The sequence below is a fragment of the Triturus cristatus genome, chromosome 2_1 (genome assembly GCF_964204655.1).
Source record: "Triturus cristatus chromosome 2_1, aTriCri1.1, whole genome shotgun sequence".
In the NCBI taxonomy this organism is placed as follows: Eukaryota; Metazoa; Chordata; class Amphibia; order Caudata; family Salamandridae; genus Triturus; species Triturus cristatus.
In genome coordinates, this window is record NC_140581.1 from 650,937,479 (window position 1) to 650,960,226 (window position 22,748).

Consider the following 22,748-nt stretch of genomic DNA (forward strand, 5'->3'; position numbering starts at 1 on the left):
GCACTCTACCTACTCAGTCACTGTCTATGCACTTCTACAATGACTCAGGCATTAAGAGACACCGTGCTACAGTCTAATATGCACAATCTATGCAGGCCCTTAAACCCCTGCAGACTACTGATTCACTCCTACAATAATCCAGGTAGTACTCATACAGTGCCCCAATCACACTGTCACTCTCTGTCCACTCTTGCAGTTATCCTGACAGAACCATGTCCTTATCTAATCTCTGTGCCGAAACACAAGCACTTATAAACTCACCCTGCTGTCAACTACCAGCTCTCTATCTACTCAGTCACTGTCTATGCACTCGTACAATAACTCAGGCATTAACACACACAGTGCTACAGTCCAATGTGCACAATCTATGCAGGCCCCTAACCCCCTGCAGACTACTGATTCACTCCTGAAATAATCCTGATAGTACTCATGCATTGCCCCAATCACACTGTCACTCTCTGTCCACTCTTGCAATTATCCTGACAGAACTATGTCCTTATCTAATCTCTGTGTCGAAACATAAGCACTTATAAACTCATCCTGCTGTGAATTACCAGCACTCTACCTACCCAGTCATTTTCCATGCACTTGTACAATGACTCAAGCATTAACACACACAGTGCTACAGTCCAATGTGCACAATCTATGCAGGCCCCTAACCCCCTGCAGACTACTGATTCACTCCTGAAATAATCCTGATAGTATTCATGCATTGCCCCAATCACACTGACACTCTCTGTCCACTCTTGCAATTATCCTGACAGAACCATGTACTTATCTAATCTCTGTGCCGAAACACAAGCACTCATAAACTCACCCTGCTGTCAAGTACCAGCACTCTATCTACTCAGGCACTGTCTATGCACTTGTACAATGATTGTGGCATGAAGAGACACTGTGCCACAGTCAAATATGCACAATCTATGCATGCCCCTAACCCCCTGCATACTACTGATTCACTCCTGCAATAATCCAGAAAGTACTCATGCAGTGCCTCAATCTCACTGACACTCTCTGTCCACTCTTGCAATTATCCTGACAGAACCATGTCCTTATCTAATCTCTGTGCCGAAACACAAGCACTTATAAACTCACCCTGCTGTCAAGTACCGGCACTCTATCTACTCAGTCACTGTCTATGCACTCGTACATTAACTCAGGCATGAAGAAACGCCATGGTACAGTCAAATGTGCACAATCTATGCAGGCCCCTAACCCCATGTAGACTACTGATTCACTCTTGCAATAATCCAGATAGTAACAATGTAGTGCCCCAATCACACTGACACTCTCTGTCCACTCTTGCAATCATCCTGACAGAACTATGTCCTTATATAATCTCTGTGCCGAAACACAAACACTTATCAACTCACCCTGTTGTCAACTACCAGCACTCTACCTACTCAGTCACTGTGTATGCACTTCTACAATGACTCAGGCATTAAGAGACACCGTGCTACAGTCAAATATGCACAATCTATGCAGGCCCTTAAACCCCTGCAGACTACTGATTCACTCCTACAATAATCCAGGTAGTACTCATACAGTGCCCCAATCACACTGTCACTCTCTGTCCACTCTTGCAGTTATCCTGACAGAACCATGTCCTTATCTAATCTCTGTGCCGAAACACAAGCACTTATAAACTCACCCTGCTGTCAACTACCAGCTCTCTATCTACTCAGTCACTGTCTATGCACTCGTACAATAACTCAGGCATTAACACACACAGTGCTACAGTCAAATGTGCACAATCTATGCAGGCCCCTAACCCCCTGCAGACTACTGATTCACTCCTGAAATAATCCTGATAGTACTCATGCATTGCCCCAATCACACTGTCACTCTCTGTCCACTCTTGCAATTATCCTGACAGAACTATGTCCTTATCTAATCTCTGTGTCGAAACATAAGCACTTATAAACTCATCCTGCTGTGAATTACCAGCACTCTACCTACCCAGTCATTTTCCATGCACTTGTACAATGACTCAAGCATTAACACACACAGTGCTACAGTCCAATGTGCACAATCTATGCAGGCCCCTAACCCCCTGCAGACTACTGATTCACTCCTGAAATAATCCTGATAGTACTCATGCATTGCCCCAATCACACTGACACTCTCTGTCCACTCTTGCAATTATCCTGACAGAACCATGTCCTTATCTAATCTCTGTGCCGAAGCAGAAGCACTTATAAACTCACCCTGCTGTCAACTACCAGCACTCTATCTACTCAGTCACTGTGTATGCACTTGTACAATGACTCAGGCATGAAGAGACACCATGCAACAGTCAAATGTGCACAATCTATGCAGGTCCCTAACCCCCTGCAGACTACTGATTCACTCCTGCAATAATCCAGATAGTACTCATGCAGTGCCACAATCACACTGACACTCTCTATCCACTCTTGCAATTATCCTAACAGAACTATGTCCTTATCTAATCTCTCTGCCGAAACACAAGAAGTTACAAAATCACCCTGCTGTCAACTACCAGCACTCTAGCTACCCAGTCACTGTCCATGCACTTGTACAATGATTCAGGCATGAGGAAACACCGTGCTACAGTCAAGTGTGCACAAGATATGCATGCCCCTAACCCCCTGCAGACTACTGATTCACTCCTGCAATAATCCAGATTGTACCAATGCAGTGCCCCATCACACTGACACTCTCTGTATACTCTTACAATTATCCTAATAGAACTATGTCCTTATCTAATCTCTGTGCCGAAACACAAGCACTTATAAACTCATCCTGCTGTCAATTACCAGCACTCTAAGTACCTGGTTACTGTCCTTGCACTTGTACAATGACTCAGGCACTAGCACATGCAGTGCTACAGTCAAATGTCCACAATCTATGCAAGTCCCTAACCCCCAGCAGACTGCTGATTCACTCCTGCAATAATCCTGATAGTACTCATGCAGTGCCCGAATCACACTGTCACTCTCAGTCCACTCTTGCAATCATCCTGACAGAACTATGTCCTTAGATAATCTCTGTGCCGAAACAGAAGCACTTATAAACTCACCCTGCTGTCAACTACCAGCACTCTACCTACTCAGTCACTGTCTATGTACTTGTACAATGACTCAGGCTTGAAGAGACACTGTGCTACAGTCAAATGTGCACAAGATATGCACGTCGCTAACCCCCTGCAGATTACTGATTCACTCCTGCAATAATCCAGAGGGTACTCATGCAGTGCCCCAATTACACTGTCACTCTCTGTCCACTCTTGCACTTATACTTACAGAACAATGTCCTCATCTAATCTCTGTGCCCAAACACAAGCACTTATAAACTCACCCTGCTGTCAAGTACCAGCACTCTAACTACTCAGTCACTTTCTATGCACTTGTACAATGATTCAGGCATGAAGAGACACCTTGCTACAGTAAAATGTCTACAATCTATGCAGGCCCCTAACCCCCTAACCCCCTGCAGACTACTGATTCACTCCTGCAATAATCCAGACAGTACTCATGCAGTGCCCCAATCACACTGACACTCTCTGTCCTCTCTTGCAATCATCCTGACAGAACTATGTCCTTATATAATCTCTGTGCCGAAACACAAGCACTTATAAACTCACCCTGCTGTCAAGTACCAGCACTCTACCTACTCAGTCACTGTCTATGCACTTGTACAATGATTCAGGCATGAAGAGACACTCTGCTACAGTCAAATGTGTATAATCTATGCACACCCCTAACCCCCTGCAGTCTGCTGATTCATTCCTGCAATAATCCAGATAGTACTCATGCAGTGCCTCAATCACACTGACACTCTCTGTCCACTCTTGCAATTATCCTGACAGAACCATGTCCTTATCTAATCTCTGTGCCGAAACACAAGCACTTATAAACTCACCCTGCTGTCAAGTACCGGCACTCTATCTACTCAGTCACTGTCTATGCACTCGTACATTAACTCAGGCATGAAGAAACGCCATGGTACAGTCAAATGTGCACAATCTATGCAGGCCCCTAACCCCATGTAGACTACTGATTCACTCTTGCAATATTCCAGATAGTAACAATGCAGTGCCCCAATCACACTGACACTCTCTGTCCACTCTTGCAATCATCCTGACAGAACCATGTCCTTATCTAATCTCTGTGCCGAAACACAAGCACTTATAAACTCACCCTGCTGTCAACTACCAGCTCTCTATCTACTCAGTCACTGTCTATGCACTCGTACAATAACTCAGGCATTAACACACATAGTGCTACAGTCCAATGTGCACAATCTATGCAGGCCCCTAACCCCCTGCAGACTACTGATTCACTCCTGAAATAATCCTGATAGTACTCATGCATTGCCCCAATCACACTGTCACTCTCTGTCCACTCTTGCAATTATCCTGACAGACCCATGTCCTTATCTAATCTCGGTGCTGAAACACAAGCACTTATAAACTCACCCTGCTGTCAACTACCAGCACTCTACCTCCTCAGTCACTGTCTATGCACTTGTACAATGACTCAGGCATGAAGAGACACCATGCTACAGTCAAATGTGCACAATCTATGCTGGCCCATAACCCCCTGCAGACTACTGATTCACTCCTGCAATAATCCTGATAGTACTCATGCAGTACCCCAATCACACTGACACTCTCTGTCCACTCTTACAATTATCCTGACAGAACCATGTCCTTATCTAATCCCTGTGCCGAAACACAAGCACTTATAAACTCATCCTGCTGTCAACTACCAGTATTCTATCTACTCAGTCACTGTCTTTGCACTTGTACAATGACCCAGGCATGAAGAGACACCATGCAGTACTCAAATGTGAAGAATCTATGCAGACCCCTAACCCCCTGCAGACTACTGATTCACTCCTGCAATAATCCAGATAGTACTCATGCAGTGCCCCAATCACGCTGTCACTCTCTGTCCACTCTTGCAATTATCCTGACAGAACCATGCCATTATCTAATTCTTGTGCTGAAACACATGCACTTATAAACTCACCCTGCTGTCAAGTACCAGCACTCTACCTACTCAATCACGGTCTATGCACTTGTACAATGATTCATGCATGAAGAGACACTGTGCTACAGTAAAATGTGTACAATCTATGCAGGCCCATAACCCCCTGCAGACTACTGGTTAACTCCTGCAATAATCCAGACAGTACTCATGCAGTGCCCCAATCACACTGACACATCTCTGTCCACTCTTGCAATTATCCTGACAGAAACATGTCCTTATCTAATCTCTGTGCCGAAACACAAGCACTTATAAACTCACCCTGCTGTCAACCACCAGCACTCTACCTACACAGTTACTGTCCATGCACTTGTACAATGATTCAGGCATGAAGAAACACTGTGCTACAGTCAAATGTTCACAATCTATGCAGGTCCCTAATCCCCTGCAGACTGTTGATTTACTCCTGCAATAATCCAGAGAGTACTCATGCAGGGCCCAAATCACACTGTCACTCTCTGTCCACTCTTGTAATTATCCTGACAGAACTATGTCCTTATCTAATCTCTGTACCGAAACACAAGCACGTATAAACTCACCCTGCTGTGAACTACCAGCACTCTACCTACCCAATTACTGTCTATGCACTTGTACAATGATTCAGGCATGAAGAGACACCGTGCTACAGTCAAATGTGCACAAGATATGCACGCCCCTAACTCCCTGCAGACTACTGATTCACTCCTGCAATAATCCAGATTGTACCAATGCAGTGCCCCAATCACTCTGTCACTCTCTGTCCACTCTTGCAATTATCCTGACAGAACCATGCCCTTATCTAATCTCTGTGCTGAAACACATGCACTTATAAACTCACCCTGCTGTCAACTAAAAGCGCTCTACCCAGTCACTGTCCATGCTCTTACACAATGACTCAGGCATTAAGACACACAGTGCTACAGTCAAATATGTACAATCTATGCAGGGCCCCTAACCCCCTGCAGACTACTGAGTCACTCCTGCAATAATCCAGATAGTACTCATGCAGTGCCCCAATCACACTGTCACTCTCTGTCCACTCTTGCAATTATCTTGACAGAACCATGACCTTATCTAATCTCTGTGCTGAAACACATGCACGTATAAACTCACCCTGCTGTCAAGTACCAGCACTCTACCTACTCAATCACTGTCTATGCAATTGTACAATGATTCAGGCAAGAAGAAACACTGTGCTACATTCAAATGTTCACAATCTATGCAGGTCCCTAATCCCATGCAGACTATTGATTTACTCCTGCAATTATCCAGAGAGTACTCATGCAGTGCCCAAATCACACTGTCACTCTCTGTCCACTATTGCAATTATCCTGACAGAACCATGTCCTTATCTAATCTCTGTGCCGAAACACAAGCATTTATAAACTCACCCTGCTGTCAACTACCAGCACTCTATCTACTCAGTCACTGTGTATGCACTTGTACAATGACTCAGGCATGAAGAGACACCATGCAACAGTCAAATGTGCACAATCTATGCAGGTCCATAACCCCCTGCAGACTACTGAGTCACTCCTGCAATAATCCAGATAGTACTCATGCAGTGCCCCAATCACACTGACACTCTCCGTCCACTCTTGCAATTATCCTTACAGAATTATGTCCTTATCTAATCTCTGTACCGCAACACAAGCACTTATAAACTCACCCTGCTGTCAACTACCAGCAATCTACCTACCCAATTACTGTCTATGCACTTGTACAATGATGCAGGCATGAAGAGACACCGTGCTACAGTCAAATGTGCACAAGATATGCACTCCCCTAACCCCCTTCAGACTACTGATTCACTCCTGTAATAATCCAGATCGTACCAATGCAGTGCCCCAATCACTCTGTCACTCTCTGTCCTCTTTTGCAATCATCCTGACAGATCTATGTCCTTATCTAATCTCTCTGCATAAACACAAGCAGTTATAAACTCACCCTACTGTCAACTACCAGCACTCTATCTACCCAGTCACTGTCCATGCACTTGCACAATGACTCAGGCATTTAGACACACAGTGCTACAGTAAAATGCGCACAATCTATGTAGGCCCCTACCCCCCTGCAGACTACTGATTCATTCCTGCAATAATCCAGATAGTACCCATGCAGTGCACCAATCACACTGTCTCTCTTTGTCCACTCTTGCAATTATCCTGATAGAACCATGTCCTTATTTAATCTGTGTTCCGAAACACAAGCACTTATAAACTCACCCTGCTGTCAATTACCAGCACTCTAACTACCCAGTTACTGTCCTTGCACTTGTACAATGACTCAGGCACTAACACATGCAGTGCTACAGTCAAATGTCCACAATCTATGCAAGTCCCTAACCCCCAGCAGACTGCTGATTCACTCCTGCAATAATCCAGATAGTACTCATGCAGTGCCCCAATCACACTGTCACTCTCTGTCCACTCTTGCAATTATCCTTACAGAACCATGTCCTCATCTAATCTCTGTGCCCAAACACAAGCACTTATCAACTCACCCTGCTGTCAAGTACCATTACTCTGCCTACTCAGTCACTGTCCATGCACTTGTACAATGATTCAGGCATGAAAAACACTGTGCTACAGTCAAATGTTCACAATCTATGCAGGTCCGTAATACCCTGCAGACTAATGATTCACTCCTGCAATAATCCAGAGAGTACTCATGCAGTGCCCAAATCATACTGTCACACTCTGTCCACTCTTGCAATTATCCTGACAGAACCATGTCCTTATCTAATCTCTGTGCCGAAACACAAGCACTTATAAACTCACCCTGCTGTCAACTACCAGCACTCTATCTACTCAGTCACTGTGTATGCATTTTTACAATGACTCAGGCATGAAGAGACACCGTGCTACAGTCAAATGTGTACAAGATATGCAGGCCCCTAACCCCCTGCAGACTACTGATTCAATCCTGCAATAATCCAGATTGCACCAATGCAGTGCCCCAATCAGACTGTCACTCTCTGTCCACTCTTGCAATTATCCTGACAGAACCATGTCCTTATCTAATCTCTGGGCTGAAACACAAGCATTTATAAACTCACCCTGCTGTCAACTACCAGCACTGCAGTCTAGGTATCCTCCTGTCTATCCCATGCACTTCTCCAATCACTTATCAACCACTATCTTCTTATCCTATCTCTCCGTAATATAGGTAAGCTCTCATAAATTGACCATGTACTGTTTTTGCAGCACTGTAATCATTCCAATTACTAGTAATGTACTTATGGAGTGGTCTAACCTCTAACACATGTACACCTCCAATATTCTGTACAGTGTGCATGCAGAGCTCCAACCAGGTATATACAATTCATACACTCATGCAAATTCTCACTTACCACCCATGCAGCCTAGCAATCCTCCTGTTACTCCCATGCACTTCCTCAGTCACCCAAACAGCACTATCTTCTTACCCTATCAATCCGCCAATAGGTAAGCACTTATAAATTGACCAGGCAATCTCTTTACAGCACTGTGATCATTTCAATTACTAGTCATGTACTTATTGAGTGGCCTAGTCACTAACACAAGTACACCACCAATATTCTGTGCACAATGCATGGAGACCTCTAACCAGATACATACTATTGGTATACTCCACTAAACATTCAAGTAGTACCCATGCAGCCTAGGAATCCTCCTGTCAGTCCTATGCACTACTCCAATCACTCATCCGGTAATATCTACTTATCCAATCAGTCCGTCAATACCGAGCCTATTGTAAATCCACCAGGCACTCTGTTTACAGAACTGTCATCATGGTAGTTACTAGTCATGTACTTATGGAGTGGCCTAGTCACTAACACAAGTACACCTACAATATTCTCTGCACAATGCATGCAGACCTGTAACCAGATACATACTATTTGGTACACTTTTCTAAAGACTAAGGTACTACCCATGCAGCCTAGGATTCCTCCTATCACTCCCATGCACTTCCTCAACCACCCATCCTGCACTATCTACTTATCCTATCACTCTGCCAATACCTAAGCACTTATAATTTGACCATGCACTCTAATTGCCGAACTGTGATAATTGCAATTACTAGTGATGTTCTCATGAAATGGCCAAGGCACTAAACACATACATACTATTGGTACACTCCATTAAATACTAAAGTAGTACTTATACAGCCTAGGATTCTTCCTGTCAGTCTCATGCACTTCCTCAATCACCCATCCAGCACTATGTTCTTATCGTATCACTCCGTCAATACCTACGCACTTATGGGGCAGATATACAAGCCCCCTGGGCCACCAGTACATCACTTTTTGTGATGTAGTGGTAGCACTGGGGACACCTCCATATTAACAAGGATAGGAAAGCCACTGTGCATGGCTTTTCCTCTCCTTGAAAATACGGCCCCTTCACACATAGCACTTTGTGTTGAAGGTGCGTTCCATGGGTGTTGCTGTGTATGTTCCCACACAACACCCATGGAACAAGGCACATCTAAAGATTTACGACAAATCGTAAATCTGGAGATGCGTGTGAATGTTGCACCACCGTAGAGATGGCGTAGCAAGGCGCAACGAGGAGAAATGTTTCAATTTCTCCTCATTTTTTCCTCTTTGAATGCATGCTGCATTGCACAGCATGCATTGAAGGAGGAAAATACCTTTAGTGATTGTTTTTGTACAGGAAGGTGTCCCTTCCTGCACAAAAACAATCTCCCCACAACGCAGGCATCCTTGCTCCATGGTTCAAGGGTGCCTGCACCAGCGCATGGCTACAGTTTGTGCGCCACTGCAAAGGGAAGCACAGAGATGTGACATATTCATGTAAATATGTCGCATCCCTGTGCTTCGGAAGTGTTGCAGTGTGGTATAGCCAAAGGACTTGCAGTGCTATGCTGCAGCACTTTCTCATAGATCTGCACCTATAAATTCACCATACACTACTAATGCATTCTTTCAGTCAATCATGCTCTACAGCACATATATTCAACCAAACCTTCAGACATTACCATGCAATTATGGTTCTTTTTTTTAACCAGATAAGGTAGTTCTGACAAGAACTATTTTCTTTCTTCTTTTTTGGTTTGTACTTTTTTTGTATTTTTTGAACATTTTGTATTTGTTTTGGTGTTTTTTGAAAAAGTGAACAAAAAAAGGAACAAAGTAAACTATCAACTTTTGGTATTAATTATCATTCCAACAAGAAAAAAAAATAAGTTAACTTTGGTGATTTCTTTGTGCTGCACACACAGCATCCACAGACTGTTCACCATAACAAATCACCTTCTTGCACTTAATTCAGTGCTGCTCCAAAAAAGCGAACTCAGGCCTAATATTGAGAGGAGCCATGGATGATGATGCTCCTGAGGTGCTTGCAACACCTAGTGCTGGGTTTTCAGCTGCACATCGCTTTTCTTCCCATGCAAGATTGCGGGGGTGTATAGTATGAAGATGTTTGTACATACTAGCTGTACCACAAGAGTATTTCTTATTGCTGCCTCTTGACAGCACCCTGTCGCACAGCTTGCACATCACCTTCGTTGCATTTACTTTTTTTTGTCCTTCAGGAAAAGTAAAAAACTTCCACACCACTGACTCCGGTCTCAACTTGCGTTGTGCCTCCTGTAACATCTTTTCATCCAAAGAAACGTTAACTTCATCCTGCTGGGCTGCCATTTCAATTGTTCAGGTTTGAATGAACACCAAAAAAAATCAAATGTCTTCTAGAAGGAGAAGAGATGTTTCCCTTAAGCTGCTCCAAGCAGAATAAAGAAAATGGGTGGAGTCCTTCAACTGTTACAGTGTGAAATATTAGGAACCAATCAAATCCTTTTTTTTAGGTCACATGGGAGTCACGCACGGTGCGCTCACGAAGAGCGTACTCGACGTGACTTTGTGAAAATGTATTTAAATGTAATATACGTTTATTACAAGTAGAAATATATTATTTTTATGAATACCTTAGATAATCTCTTGCACAAATATGTACATTAAACACACATACATATCATTTTAGAATATAAAAACTTTTGTGGGAGTCACGCACCCAGTGCGCCCCAGCACGTATATGACATCACGCAGGGCCTGCCACCGCGCAAGCGTCACGTACTGTAATGCGCATGTGTCGCGAATGAGCGGGAGCAGGAGTCGTGTACCAGTCGCATACCAAATGCGCACACCGCATAAAATATTTGTATATGACGTAACTGGAACACACGCACAATGTCACACACCATACACGGATCCTTCACGACTTTTCTAAAATGGCGACTTGTGTATGCGCTCCTGCCATATTAGGTACGCTTTAGGTGCGCGACTCCCAAAAAATAATACAAAAAAAGAGAAAAGAATAAAAATATATTAAAATAAAAAATAAAACAAAATAATTATACTATATTTTACTTTTTAAATTCTTAAATAAAAAAATTGCAATTTTCAGAAAAGTATATAATATTGTTTATTAACTAATATATTTACAAATAAACAGATACAAAACTCTAGAAATTCAGTACAAAAAACACAGGTATAACTACTATTATACTTAAAAATTAACATTTGAAAAACCTTTGAAATTCACTGACAAAAACATAGGTTTCAGGGATGTTATAGTTAGAAACTAGCATTTAAAAAACCTTTGAAATTCACTGAAAAAAACATAATTTTCAGTCACATTATACTTAGAAATTAGCATTTAAAAAACCACAGAAATTAACTGAAAAGACCATAGATTTCAGGGGCATTATAGTTAGTTGGAAATTTCACTCATACAAAACCATATAAATTTCTCCGTTATAGTTAGTTCAGCTAACTATAACTCACAACCCCGCAATGCACTGCTGATAACGTCACATATTACATCACTCATGACATGGTCAGTGACATCACTGACGACATTACTGATGACATCACTGATGACATCACTGATGACATCATCTACTGATAATTTCATGCATCTTCTCACACTCAAATATAACTTATGATACACCCACTCAAAATTACAGACTGTCATTCTCAAAACCATAGACACTCCAACACCAATAACTACATATCCACTCACTGATTAATAGGTTTACACACACATCCACTCACTTACCCGTACAGTCACTCATGGTCACTCAGTACAGGACTATCGTATACACTCATACACCTATATAGACACTCACACACCACCACTCATCCATAGAGGTACTTACACACCTAGTCAGTCATGCAAATAATTAATCACACTGCCATTTACTCACCTATACAGTTATACACACACCAGCTCACTTACTCATACAAATACTAGCACATACTTACGCTCTTATACAATCACTGATACAAGCACACACTCATCCATACAGCCACTCTCACAATCACACACTCTCACTTATAGCCATTTATATCCTCCAACGCACATATATACTGCCTCTCACTGAAAAAACCATAGGTTTCAGGCACGTTATAGTTAGGAATTAGCATTTAAAGAACCTTAGAAATTCACTGAAATAACCATAGGTTTCAGGGGCGTTATAGTTAGCTGGACTTTTCACTCGTACAAAACCATTGAAATTCCCCCGTTACAGTTAGTTCAGCTAACTATAACTTGCGCGCCCGCAATGCATTGCTGATGACGTCACATATTACATCACTCATGACATGGTCAGTGACATCACTCATGAAGGTTTTTTAAATGCTAATTTCTAACTATGCCTACAGAGATAGGACATGTGAAGAAAGAAGAAAAAACGCACAGAAAGAAAAAAAGAAATGCAGAAAGAAGCAACAGAAGTCCTCAAAGACGAAGAAAAGTGCAGGAAGAAGGATAACGTGGAGAAAGAACAAACAGAAGAGCATAAAGAAGCCTTGTTGCAAAATCATCCTGTACCCTCAACTTTTTCAGATGGATACTGGTGGTAACTGAGTCTGACTAACCAGTCCTAGAGCCAGTGCTATGTTAAAAGACACTCAGAATACAGTGAAAACACCTACATATACTAGGGAACACTTTGCGTTGGGGTCCCCCTGTGATTAGCATGACCTCCTCTGTAAGCCCCTAGTATATAATAGTGCAGGGGATTAAAACGACCTCTTAAAACGCGCCACCTCAGGCCCCGTCCCCTCCCTTCCCAACTGTGTAAACACACCCTGTGGCCGTTTTAAGTTGGGAGATTAAGTCCACTTGAATCCTGAGGGTCCCTAGGGTCCAACTAGACCACTAGGTACCTCCAGTAAGTGCCACAGAGCTGCGTTGCAGAGAGATGTAAAAAGGGGTACAGCCTAGACCACCTCTCTGCAGCGCAGTGGCGCTTACTGGAAGCACCTGGTGGGCTAGTTAGCCGCCAGGGGCCCTCAGGATTGAAGGGGAATTTTTTCCCCAACTTAAAACGCGACATAGGGCGTGTTTGCACACGTCACCTCAGGCCCCGTCCCATACCTTCCCCACTGTGTAAACACGCCCTGTGGCCATTTTTGAAGTTGGGAGATTAAGTCCCCTTGTATCCTGAGGGTCCCTAGGGGCAAAATAGCCCACTAGGTATGTCCAGTAAGCGCCATTGCAGAGAGGTGTAAAAAGGTGCACGGCCTGCACCACCTCTCTGCAATGCAGAGCAGTGGCACTTACTGGAAGCACCTGGTGGGCTAGTTGGCCCCCAGGGTCCCTCAGGATTGAAAGGGAATTATTTCCCCAACTGAAAACACGCCACAGGGCATGTCTGCACACGTCACCTCAGGCCCCGTCCCCTCCCTTCACCACTGTGTAAACGCGCCCTGTGGCCGTTCTAAGTTGAGAGATTAAGTCCCCTTGAATACTAAGGGTCCCTAGGGTCAAACTAGCCCGCTAGGTACCTCCAGTAAGCGCCACAGAGCTGTGTTGCATAGAGGTGTAAAAAGGGGCGTGGCCTCAGAACACCTGTCTGCAACGCAGCTCCCTGGCATATACTGGAGATACCTGTTGGGCTAGTTGGCCCTCAGGGACCCTCAGTATTGAAGGGGAATTAATTCCCCAACTTACAACTGGCCAGGGGGCACATTTGCAGAGTGCTGCAAGGAGGGGGCGTGGCCTCCGGCGCGATGCCGGTCTTCTTTTTCTAATTTATTGGCCCCGGGGACCCCAGCCCCCAGGTCATGGCCTTCTTAAAAAAAAAATCTTTAGGAGGGGGGCTGCGTTGCCCCCCTACTCAGGTCACTTATGGCCCCGGGGACCCCATCCCCCGGGGCTGGACTTTGTTTTTTAATATTTTTAAAAAATGTATATTTATAGAAACACCTAGGACATGCTGGACAAACGGTATGTACCTATCACCATGACGATTTGCGTGATATTAATTAAAAGGCGACTATGCATACAATGAATCCACGTGGAATGTATTTACACCGCTAGTGAAGCTCTGACATGTCTGATGCCCTACCGTGCCTAATCCCGGCACCCCCGCCGGTGGGTACTCTCCAAGTAGACACCCTTGCCGTTTATTTATACAAATATGGGTAGCTATTGATGGGCACATTTAATACACACGCACACCAAGCCATTCAAAGAGGATTCAACAAAAATTCAACCAAACTATGCAAGAAACCCCTCTCACGGTTAATAAAACACACATCCACTGCCGGATGTGTAATACTTTTTATTTCACTCTCTGGAAAGGAGACAAACCTCACTTGAGAGTCACAGCGTGCTCCTGGCTGAGCCCAATGCTGCGTTACACCCACCAGTGCCCGCCGAGTGCCACACACCTCTGTGTTGTATTCCACCAGCTAGTGCGTATGCTATGACACTCTCTAGCCCATGTGCACTGTAACACCACCCCATGAATATGTCATGCCACACTTTCCTTCGCACGGGTTATATTGCCCCATCTAACGTGCCTTCCTCGATGCCTATGTTATAACGCACAGCGCTATGCCATGCATATTACAATCTGGGATCCATATCTTTGTCACAGTGCATATGCAACGTTACACTCCCCAGCACATATTTTATATTACAACTTTAGAGACTAGTTAGGTTACACAACACTGCCCTGTGCATATTACACTCCAAGGCGCATATCGCATAGCACGCGCTACTGCCTGTGCTATCTCGCGCTCTCCAATGAATCTGTCATTGCGCACAATGTATTGCATATTATATTTCACGCCCCGGTCCATCTTATATGACACTGTTTGGTGCATAGTTTATACCATATACTATATCTAGTTTTCATTTTCAATCGTGCTCTCAGGACTATGTTCTATATAACACTGCGTCCACCTACTCTTTTCACGGGCATTACATTTTGTGATGGGGTGGAGGGTCAGGGGGTGTTTCTGCCAAGTGAGCCCAGAGTCACAGTCACAAACGTCCTCTTCTTTCTGAATATAAGTGAGATTATGCTGCATACTTGTTCATATTTTAAGTAGTTCGCACAGACACACATTTTAAAAACAATACAGTTCCTAATACCCACCTTCTTTGAACAGTTAGCTTGCTGCCCCATCCACCTCCTCCCTATCTTCTGTTGTCTGAATCTATGGACTAGCCTCCTCCCTCCTGCCATGCATGGTCTGATGTGCTGCCACTGCCCTCCATTTAGCATGATGTACCAGTCCACTCCTCCTGCCCTCCATTGCCCAATTCTATGGCCCATCATTGACATCCTGCTTAGCTTCTGTGCTTAGCTTGATGCCCCTATTTTCCTTCCCCCTGCCCTCAGATGTCTTTGTGCATGCCCCTGCTCCATCCTTTTTGCCCACCATGTTCCATGGACCTGCACTCCTATCTACTCTGATTGTTCTGTTGAGCTGCCACTCCCCTCCCACCTGCCTAGCATTGTCAGATGACTGTAACCTGTCCCTGCCACCTCCACCCTGCCTGTCCACATGCCATGCCCCTATCCCCTTCATCCTGTCCTCCATGGTCCATTTTACTGCCACACCCTTCTGCCCTCCCTGGTCTGTTGTGCTGCAACTAATCCTCCTGCCCGCCCGCGCGGTCTGTTGTGAGGCCCCTTCCCCTGAACTCTCTTGTCTGTACCCAGGTCCTGACCCTCCCTTCTATCCTCCATGGCCCTTTGTGCATGCCCCTGCACCCTCCTTTTTGCCCATCATAGCCATTGTGCTGCCACTAACCCTCCCGCTTGCCATGCATGGTCTTCTGTGCTGCCATGGCCCCTCCCACCTTCCCTGTGTTGTCAGCTAGCTGCCCCTGACACCCTCGCACCTTCCCTCCATGGTCTGTGTGTATGCCATCATAGTCTCACTGTTTCTCTCCATGGTGTGTCTTGTTTCTAGTGCCCATCCTACCTGACCTCCATGGTCATCTTGCTGCTCCTGCCTTGCCCCCTTGTCCCCAGCCCTCTGTTTCCATGTGCAGACACCTATTCCCTCCCTCCTGGCTTGTGTGTTCCATTGTAATGCCCCTGATCCATTCCTCCTGCCCTTTATGGTCTGTTATGCTGCAGCTTTCTCTCCTGTCTGTCCATTATGGTCAGCTAGCTACCATTACCTCTTTCCCCTCTGTTCTCTGTTGCCCATGTGCATGGTCCTGTCCCCTCCCTATTGCTTTCTATGGATTGTTGTGCTGCACTCCCGTCCCGCATGCCCTGTGTGGTGTACTGTGCTGCTGCAAACCCTGATGCCTGCCCTGTAGGGTCAGTTTGGTGCACTTCTCCATGTCCCTCCTGTCCTCTGTTATCCGAGTCCATGTCCCTACCCCAATTCCTCCTGCCTACCATGATCCAATGTACCATACTTGCGAACATTTTGAACTTGGTAAGAGGGAGATTTTGAAAAAAACTGGGGTATTGATTTTCCCCTTTGAGTTACATTGAAAAAGAGGAGATTGTAGACAGGAGACAGATCAAATAAAGCCCATTTGAGCTTAAAAACATTGGACGTTTCCTGGCTGAAACAGGTCTGTTGGCATGTATGGTTGTACTACCACTGCCTCTTCCTTCTGCCCACAATGGTCTATTATATTTCCACAGCCTCTCTTGCCAGTCCTGTATTGTTGGCTTGTTGCCCCTGTCCCCCTTTCCACTGCCCTCCATAGTCTATTGTGCTGCCACTGCCCTTCCTGCCTGCCCAGTGTGGTCAAATTGTTGCCTCTTCACTCTCCTACCTGCCTTCAATTTTCCAAGTCCGTGCCCCTGGCCTCTGCTTCTCAACAGTATCCCAATGAACAACTAGATTGCTAACATTCTATATTTATTACAAAAGTGTGGAACGCCTGACGTCATCTTGATGTAATCAAAACTGTAATACCTAGAGCATTTCCTTTAGAAATTACATATATGAGAGGGACTTATTTGCATCAAAATTATGGTTAGTTCTCTAAAAAACAAAAATGACGACATATTTTCTGAGTTTTCAAATAGCGACAAAGAACTTTTAAATTAATCTTTATGTTTTTTTTATCCAGTTGACCACTTTATTAAATGTTGCACCTAGGGGAGAGGATGTGGTGTTACTTCCAGAGCTGCACACTTTGCAACTGGGGAACCAGGTTGGAGTTTCTGCTTCAGCTCAACATTCTGTGATTCTGGTCAAATCACTTAATCTCCCCATGTCTACAACCAAAATGAATTTGATCTTTTGTGATGTAACCAATGCTCATGTAAAGCACTCCAATAGCTGACAAGTCTGCACATTATAAAACTGCAAATACACAAAAAATAAGTGTTTTGCACACTTCTGTCATTTGGCGACATGTGGGCTACATCTGGGTGATATTTGTGCTGCATTTGGGCTCTTGGGAGATTTATTTGTTATGAAGTTTCCTAATTTCCTCATTTACTACAGTCTCCTCACTAGGAAATGCTTTCAGTTTTTTACATTGATTCCATCAAGAAGGTATTCATATATGTCATACATTTGCCATTAATTCTGAATGTTAGCACTCTAGTTGCTCATTAGATCACTGTAGTAAAGCTACTGCTCACCACAGAAGTCTGCTGCTGGTATTAAAAGTGCATGTTTTAGCCTGCAGATCAGAATTTTTTCATGAAATAGAAGAGGATTTGAGAAGTCACTCAAAATGTGCCCTAACTTTTCTTTCTTCAGCACTAATCATAATTTCTATGGCAAAATGAACCCCCTCATTGTGTTCCTTTTTAAATTAAATGTTTTAAGTGTTACCAGTTTATTCCAATCAAGATGGCTTCAGGTGTGCCACACTTTTGTCATAAGTAAGACAGTAAGCGCTCTAGTTTTTCTTAAGAACACTCTGGGACATTCTGTAATTGGGCTATACTTGGGCTACATCTGGGTGATATTTGGGCTACATTTGGGCTCTTTTGTCCCTGGTGGCCATCTTGGGAGATTTATTTGTTATGAAGTTTCCTAATTTCCTCATTTACTGCAGTCTCCTCAGTAGGAAATACTTTCAGTTTTTTACTTTGATTTTTAAATTCAGAATGTTAGCACTCTAGTTGCTTATTAGATCACTGTAGTAAAGCTACTGCTCTGGTCTGCTGCTGGTATTGAAAGTGCATTTTTCAGTCTGCATGTCAGAATTTTTTAATGAAATAGAAGAGGATTTGAGAATTCACTCAAAATGTGCCCTCATTTTTCTTTCTGCAGCACTAATCATACTTTCTATGGCAAAATCAACCCCCTCATTTTGTTCATTTTTAAATAAAATGTTTAAGAGTTACCACTTTATTCCAATCACGATGGCTTCAGTTGTGCAACACGTTTGTCATAAGTAGGACTGTTAGCGCTCTAGTTGTTCTTTAGAACGCTCTGGGAAGCTGCAGTAGGACACAAAGGAATCAAATGGCAGTCTCTGCCCTTGTTGGATGTACATGTTTTACTGAGAATGTCAGACTTCATTCTCACATGACTGAGAAAGATAATGTGAATTTACAGAAAATATGCTCTCAGTTTAGCTTATAGATCACCTTCCAAACCTCTGTGGGAAAAGCATGAGAAAATAGTTATCTCTCAAACATGATTCATGATATCACAGCAGAAGGCTTTTTCACATGGTAAAATCACCTTAGAACACACCACAATTCCTAAAATGAGTATGGTACCATCAACAAATGATTTATAATGTAACTAAAGTCTTAAAACCTTCTATTAACTGCAATGCTTTTTAATGAGGTGCTATCATGTATATTGATCCCAAGATGGCTGCCAACACTTCTTGGATGAAATACTGACAGCCAATCAGATCTCACGATGAGATGTGTGGTTAGGCTCCGCCCAGATATATCTATCTTTTTAACTCTCATTTTCTCAGGAACTACTGAACGGATTTACACCATTTAAGCAAAAGGCACGAGTCTGAACTGAGGACTACCTCTTTGCCAAATTTGGTGTAATTCCGTTCAGCAGTTCCAGCTGTAGCTGCGTCAACAGGTTCTATGGGAAAATGCATTGGCAAAACACGTTTTGGGACCCCCCTTTTTTTTCGGCCCCCACTTGACAAATCACCATGAAATTTTCAGGATAGGAGCGGACCAAAGCTGGCCAAAAGTTTGGAAAATTTCAAGAAGATTCGTCAATTGGCGCCAACGTTATTCCAAATAGAATGTTGCCGATTTCCTATGGAAAATAGGTCCTAACTATAACTACCTACGTAGGTAATATATATATATATATATATATATATATCCAAAGACCGCTGGTGCAACAGGAAGACGAAATGCATCGGAATCCAAATTCACAGGCGGGCACGGACCTTTGTTAAAGTGCTGAGTTTATTCGGTTAGGTTGTCGTCATAACGTTTCGGCTCAGCAGATATATGTGTATGTATATATATATTCAATGAAAGAACCATAGGTTTCACACACGTTATAGTTAGGAATTAGCATTTAAAAAACCTTAGAAATTCAATGAAAAAACCAAAGGTTTCACACACGTTATAGTTAGCTGGACATTTTACTCGTAAAAAACCATTGAAATTCCCCCGTTATAGTTAGTTAAGCTAACTATAACTCGCGCGCCCGCAATGCACTGCTGATGACGTCACATATTACATCACTCATGACATGGTCAGTGACATCACTCATGACATCACTGATGACATCTCAAATGACATCACTGATGACATCACTGATGACATCATCCCGTGAATGTGTGTTTTTCTGAAAATTAAATATGTTTTATATATGTATATTTCATGGTTGATGGAAGAATAAATGGGTATATAAGTGTCTAAATGGATGATTTGTTTTTGAAAAATTGATTGTGTAACTGACTGATTAGGTGTATCATAGTGAATACATGGCTTAGTGAGTAATGTTTAAATATGCATATATCTGTATCAGTCTTTCACTTTGTGTATAAGTGGCTATAAGGGTTGGTGAGTACCTACATGAGTGTCTATATAGGTTATTAGTTGGTTTTTTGATTATCAGTCTGAGTGTCTGCATGGTTCGGTGGGGGGTATTACGTAGTGCATAGGTGCATGAATGAGTGACTCACTGTTTGTATGTGTTGAAGATAGTATGTGTGCAGGACTGCATGGGTGGATGAGTGTGTGTATGGGTGTGTTAGTGAGTGAATGACTGTCTCTACAGTGTCTTTATGAGTAACTACATATGTTTTTAACTAGTATATGTGACTATTGGTGTATATAAGTGAGTATATGTGAGAGTGAGGGATTGAAAGAGTTCCTGTATGAATAAGTATGTGTTTCTATAAGTGATTGTTTAAAAGACTAAGTATGTGTAAGTTTTTGTAGAAGTAAGTGTGGTGGTGTGTGTATAACTATATGCAAGTAAACGGATGTTTGATTCTTTATTAGCATGAGTGACTATGTGTGTGAGTAACTCTACGGATGAGTGGCATTGTGTAACAGGATGTATAGGTGTATGAGTACATATGATGAGTGAGTACATGTATGAGTGACTGTATAGGACTGTTGGTGAATGAGTGGATGTGTATGTGGATCTTAGAATTACTGAAGAGGTTGTTGTAACTGGTATTGGTATGTCCATTGTTTTGAAAAGTTTTTGTCTCTATTTATAAATGTGTGTATCAAAGGTTATATTAGGGTGAGAGGAGGTCTGCCACTCTATCACAAGGATGATGTCATCAGTGATGTCATCAGTGATGTCATTTGAGATGTCATCAGTGATGTCATGAGTGATGTCACTGACCATGTCATGAGTGATGTAATATGTGACGTCATCAGCAGTGCATTGCGGGCGCGCGAGTTATAGTTAGCTTAACTAACTATAACGGGGGAATTTCAATGGTTTTTTACGAGTAAAATGTCCAGCTAACTATAACGTGTGTGAAACCTTTGGTTTTTTCATTGAATTTCTAAGGTTTTTTAAATGCTAATTCCTAACTATAACGTGTGTGAAACCTATGGTTTTTTCATTGAATTAGCAAGGTTTTTAAAATGCTAATTCCTAACTATAACGTGTGTGAAACCCATGGTTTTTTCAGTGAATTTGCAAGGTTTTTTAAATGCTATTTTTTTTTTTTCTTCTATTTTTTTAAACATATTTTTAATTTAATGTTCTAACCTTTTATAAAGACTATGGTTAAATTTTTAAAATTCTTTAATATGTTTTTTTAAATATATTTCATAAAATAAACATGTTATAATTTTTTGCAGTACATTTTTTCCTTTTTTTTTTAGTACGCGTACCGTAAGCTTACGGTAAGCGTACGGTTTACGCAACGCCCGTAATTTATCTACGCTGTTTGCGTATAGTTACGCAATTTGCGTAGCCGCGCGTACTCCGCGTGGGACGCGTACGCGTGTACGCTACACGCGCACGTTACGCGGAAGTGTCGGGTAGTGACTGTTATGCGCATGCGCGCAAGCGCGTGTCTTTTTTACGCGCATGCGCACTTTTGCCGTAAGCATACCGTAAGCGTACCGTAAGCGTACGGTAGGTCATGTGATCATGAAACACAACTTTTGATTGGTTGAAACTACTTTCAGTTCTAGAACTCTCCTACACCACACCCATTCCCCTCATTTCTGCTTGTGATCCCTTAGGAGAAGGAGCTGGGTTGTCTTTGTGATACGATGGCAGAACAGCAGAGCTGTTCTGAGAGTGAGGCTAGCACTAGCAGCACTACCTTGAGGCAGAGAGCGAGGAAACAAAAGACCTCTTATGTATGGGATTATTTTACTTTTCCTGAAGGCCAGCTAAGGGTAAATGCACCCTTAGTGACTTGCAAGCTGTGTCAGCGTGTACTTTCAAGAGGTAATCCTGACAGGAAGTATTCCTTTGGGAATCATACCATGATGAGGCACCTCAGGGATGTACACAGAAGGACACATGCTCGACTTTTTGGCGGTAACCCTTCAGAAAGTCAACCAAGCACATCCACAGCAGCTCAGCCTGGACCATCATCTGCAGGGCTGACTCCTTCTTCTGCAGGTCAGGTGAGTCCTTCATCTGTGGGGGGAGCATCTCCTTTTGCTGGCCCTCTGGAAATTAACCCTCGATTTCTGAGGGTTGATATTCGATGTGCCTCTTGTCATGATCTAATTTGTCATAGGGAGACCAGTGTTTCCCTAGTGAACCTCAAAATAGATCAGCACACTTGTCACAGAGACTAATTTTCCCATTCTTTCTTTCCTCTCTCCCTGCATGAACACAACGGCTCTTTTAAGAGCCAACCTTATCTTTCATCTTTTTTTTATAGATGTTTTTAAAAACTTTTTTTTTTTTTTTTACCGTACGCGTACGGTGCGCGTAATTTTTTTTTTTTTTTTTAAAAACACTAAAAATCAATAATCACATTACAAGGACTTTGAAACACTACAATTATTATTATTGACTTACCATACCGACTCCAAAAAATATTTATTCATTTGTTTTTTTTAAAAAAAATTGCTATAAAAATG